Genomic DNA, 4,919 nt, shown 5'->3' on the forward strand with positions numbered 1-4,919 from the left:
CTGTCTCTCCTTCTTCCTCTGTCTCCCCTCTCTCTCTCTTCCCCTTCCTCTCTCTCTTCTCCCTTCCTCTCTCTCTCTTCCCATTCCTCTGTCTTCCTCTCTCTCTCTTCCCCTTCCTCTCTCTCTTCCCCTTCCTCTCTCTCTCTTTCCCTTCCTCTGTCTTCCTCTCTCTCTCTTCCCCTTCCTCTGTCTTCCTCTCTCTCTCTTCCCTTCCTCTGTCTTCCTCTCTCTCTCTTCCCCTTCCTCTGTCTTCCCTCTCTCTCTCTTCCCATTCCTCTGTCTTCCTCTCTCTCTCTTCCCCTTCCTCTCTCTCTCTCTTCCCATTCCTCTGTCTTCTCTCTCTCTCTTCCCCTTCTCTCTCTCTCTTCCCCTTCCTCTGTCTTCCTCTCTCTCTCTTCCCATTCTCTCTCTCTTCCCTTCTCTCTCTCTCTTCCCCTTCCTCTCTCTCTCTTCCCCTTCCTCTCTCTTCCTTCTCTCTCTCTCTTCCCATTCCTCTGTCTTCCTCTCTCTCTCTTCCCCTTCCTCTCTCCCTCTTCCCATTCCTATGTCTTCTCTCTCTCTCTCTTCTTCCTCTGTCTTCCCCCCTCTCTCTCTTCCCCTTCCTCTCTCTCTCTTCCAATTCCTCTGTCTTCCTCTCTCTCTCTTCCCCTTCTCTCTCTCTCTCTTCCAATTCCTCTGTCTTCCCCTCTCTCTCTTCCCCTTCCTCTCTCTCTCTTCTTCTCTGTCTTCCTCTCTCTCTCTTCCCATTCCTCTGTCTTCCTCTCTCTCTCTCTTCCCATTCCTCTGTCTTCCCCTCTCTCTCTTCTTCCCCATTCCTCTGTCTTCTCTCTCTCTCTTTCCCTTCCTCTCTCTCTCTCTTTTCCCTTCCTCTCTCTCTCTCTTCTATTCCTCTGTCTTCCCTCTCTCTCTTCCCATTCCTCTGTCTTCCTCTCTCTCTCTTTCCCTTCCTCTCTCTCTCTCTTCCCATTCCTCTGTCTTCCTCTCTCTCTCTTCCCCTTCCCTCTCTCTCTTTCCCTTCCTCTCTCTCTCTTCCCATTCCTCTCTGTCTTCCTCTCTCTCTCTGTTTCCCTTCCTCTCTCTCTCTTCTCTTCCTCTTCCTTCTCTCTCTCTCTCTTTCCCTTCCTCTCTCTCTCTCTTTCCTTCCTCTCTCTCTCTCTCTTTCCCTTCCTCTCTCTCTCTCTTTCCTTCCTCTCTCTCTCTTCCCATTCCTCTGTCTTCCCCTCTCTCTCTTCCCATTCCTCTGTCTTCCTCTCTCTCTCTTTCCCTTCCTCTCTCTCTCTTCCCCTTCCTCTCTCTCTCTTCCCATTCCTCTGTCTTCCCTTCCTCCTCTCTCTTCCCTCTCTCCTCCCTTCCTCTCTCTCTCTCTTTCCCTTCCTCTCTCTCTCTCTTTCCCATTCCTCTCTCTCTCTCTTCTATTCTTATGTCTTCCCTCTCTCTCTTCCCATTCCCTGTCTTCCTCTCTCTCTCTTTCCCTTCCTCTCTCTCTCTCTTTCCCTTCCTCTCTCTCTCTTCCCTTCCTCTCTCTCTCTTCCCATTCCTATGTCTTCCCCTCTCTCTCTTCCCATTCCTCTGTCTTCCTCTCTCTCTCTTCCCCTTCCTCTCTCTCTCTTCCCATTCTCTTCCCTTCTCTCTCTCTCTCTTCCCATTCCTCTGTCTTCCTCTCTCTCTCTTCCCCTTCCTCTCTCTCTCTTTCCCTTCCTATCTCTCTCTTCCCATTACTCTGTCTTCCTCTCTCTCTCTGTTTCCTTCCTCTCTCTCTCTCTTCCCATTCCTCTGTCTTCCTCTCTCTCTCTTCCCCTTCCTCTCTCTCTCTTTCCCTTCCTCTCTCTCTCTCCCCTTCCTCTCTCTCTCTTCCCATTCCTCTGTCTTCCTCTCTCTCTCTTCCCCTTCCTCTCTCTCTCTTCCCATTACTCTGTCTTCCTCTCTCTCTCTGTTTCCCTTCTCTCTCTCTCTCTTCCCATTCCTCTGTCTTCCTCTCTCTCTCTTCCCCTTCCCTCTCTCTCTTTCCCTTCCTCTCTCTCTCTCTCTCCCTTCCTCTCTCTCTCTCTCTTTCCCTTCCTCTCTTCCCATTCCTCTGTCTTCCTCTCTCTCTCTCTCTTCCCATTCCTCTGTCTTCCTCTCTCTCTCTCTCTTCCCATTCAATTCAATTCAATTCAATTCAATTCAAGGGCTTTATTGTCATGGGAAACATGTGTTAACATTGCCAAAGCAAGTGAGGTAGACAACATACAAAGTGAATATATAAAGTGAAAAACAACAAAAATTAACAGTAAACATTACACATACAGAAGTCTTCCCTCTCTCTCTCTTCCCATTCCTCTGTCTTCCTCTCATTTCAAAACAGTAAAGACATTACAAATGTCATATTATATATATATACAGTGTTCTAACAATGTACAAATGGCTAAAGGACACAAGATAAAATAAATAAGCATAAATATGGGTTGTATTTACAATGGTGTTTGTTCTTCACTGGTTGCCCTTTTCTCGTGGCAACAGGTCACAAATCTTGCTGCTGTGATGGCACACTGTGGAATTTCACCCAGTAGATATGGGAGTTTTTCAAAATTGGATTTGTTTTCAAATTCTTTGTGGATCTGTGTAATCTGAGGGAAATATGTCTCTCTAATATGGTCATACATTGGGCAGGAGGTTAGGAAGTGCAGCTCAGTTTCCACCTCATTTTGTGGGCAGTGAGCACATAGCCTGTCTTCTCTTGAGAGCCATGTCTGCCTACGGCGGCCTTTCTCAATAGCAAGGCTATGCTCACTGAGTCTGTACATAGTCAAGGCTTTCCTTAATTTTGGGTCAGTCACAGTGGTCAGGTATTCTGCCGCTGTGTACTCTCTGTTTAGGGCCAAATAGCATTCTAGTTTGCTCTGTTTTTTTGTTAATTCTTTCCAATGTGTCAAGTAGTTATCTTTTTTGTTTTCTCATGATTTGGTTGGGTCTAATTGTGCTGCTGTCCTGGGGCTCTGTAGTTGTGTTTGTGTTTGTGAACAGAGCCCCAGGACCAGCTTGCTTAGGGGACTCTTCTCCAGGTTCATCTCTCTGTAGGTGATGGCTTTGTTATGGAAGGTTTGTGAATCGCTTCCTTTTAGGTGGTTGTAGAATTTAACAGCTCTTTTCTGGATTTTGATAATTAGTGGGTATCCCCTAATTCTGCTCTGCATGCATTATTTGGTGTTCTACGTTGTACACATTCCTCTGTCTTCCCTCTCTCTCTCTCTCTCTTCCCATTCCTCTGTCTTCCTCTCTCTCTTCCCCTTCCTCTCTCTCTCTCTCTCTTTTTTCTTCACGCTCAACCGTTTCCCCCGTTTGTAACAAGACTGTAACTCGGTATTAGGAAGGTTTTCTTCATGTTTTGAACACGGTCCTTTAATGAGGAGGCTCAGCTATTCTCTACCAGCAGACAGGATGTCTTTATTTGGTCCTGATGTGCTCCTATTCTCTACCAGCAGACAGGATGTCTTTATTTGGTCCTGATGTGCTCCTATTCTCTACCAGCAGACAGGATGTCTTTATTTGGTCCTGATGTGCTCCTATTCTCTACCAGCAGACAGGATGTCTTTATTTGGTCCTGATGTGCTCCTATTCTCTACCAGCAGACAGGATGTCTTTATTTGGTCCTGATGTGCTCCTATTCTCTACCAGCAGACAGGATGTCTTTATTTGGTCCTGATGTGCTCCTATTCTCTACCAGCATACAGGATGTCTTTATTTGGTCCTGATGTGCTCCTATTCTCTACCAGCAGACAGGATGTCTTTATTTGGTCCTGATGTGCTCCTATTCTCTACCAGCAGACAGGATGTCTTTATTTGGTCCTGATGTGCTCCTATTCTCTACCAGCAGACAGGATGTCTTTATTTGGTCCTGATGTGCTCCTATTCTCTACCAGCAGACAGGATGTCTTTATTTGGTCCTGATGTGCTCCTATTCTCTACCAGCAGACAGGATGTCTTTATTTGGTCCTGATGTGCTCCTATTCTCTACCAGCAGACAGGATGTCTTTATTTGGTCCTGATGTGCTCCTATTCTCTACCAGCAGACAGGATGTCTTTATTTGGTCCTGATGTGCTCCTATTCTCTACCAGCAGACAACTTTTAAAAAAACGTGCCCAATATTTATTTATTAACTGGCCTAGGAACAGTGGGTTAACTGGCCTAGGAACAGTGGGTTAACTGGTCTAGGAACAGTGGGTTAACTGGTCTAGGAACAGTGGGTTAACTGGTCTAGGAACAGTGGGTTAACTGGTCTAGGAACAGTGGGTTAACTGGTCTAGGAACAGTGGGTTAACTGGTCTAGGAACAGTGGGTTAACTGGTCTAGGAACAGTGGGTTAACTGGTCTAGGAACAGTGGGTTAACTGGTCTAGGAACAGTGGGTTAACTGGTCTAGGAACAGTGGGTTAACTGGCCTAGGAACAGTGGGTTAACTGGTCTAGGAACAGTGGGTTAACTGGCCTAGGAACGGTGGGTTAACTGGTCTGGGAACAGTGGGTTAACTGGCCTAGGAACAGTGGGTTAACTGGTCTAGGAACAGTGGGTTAACTGGTCTAGGAACAGTGGGTTAACTGGTCTAGGAACAGTGGGTTAACTGGTCTATGAACAGTGGGTTAACTGGTCTAGGAACAGTGGGGTTAACTGGTCTAGGAACAGTGGAACAGTGGGTTAACTGGTCTAGGAACAGTGGGTTAACTGGTCTAGGAACAGTGGGTTAACTGGTCTAGGAACAGTGGGTTAACTGGTCTAGGAACAGTGGGTTAACTGGTCTAGGAACAGTGGAACAGTGGGTTAACTGGTCTAGGAACAGTGGGTTAACTGGTCTAGGAACAGTGGGTTAACTGGTCTAGGAACAGTGGGTTAACTGGTCTAGGAACAGTGGGTTAACTGGTCTAGGAACAGTGGGTTAACTGGTC

This window comes from Oncorhynchus tshawytscha, unplaced genomic scaffold, assembly GCF_018296145.1.
Source record: "Oncorhynchus tshawytscha isolate Ot180627B unplaced genomic scaffold, Otsh_v2.0 Un_contig_1500_pilon_pilon, whole genome shotgun sequence".
NCBI lineage: Eukaryota > Metazoa > Chordata > Actinopteri > Salmoniformes > Salmonidae > Oncorhynchus > Oncorhynchus tshawytscha.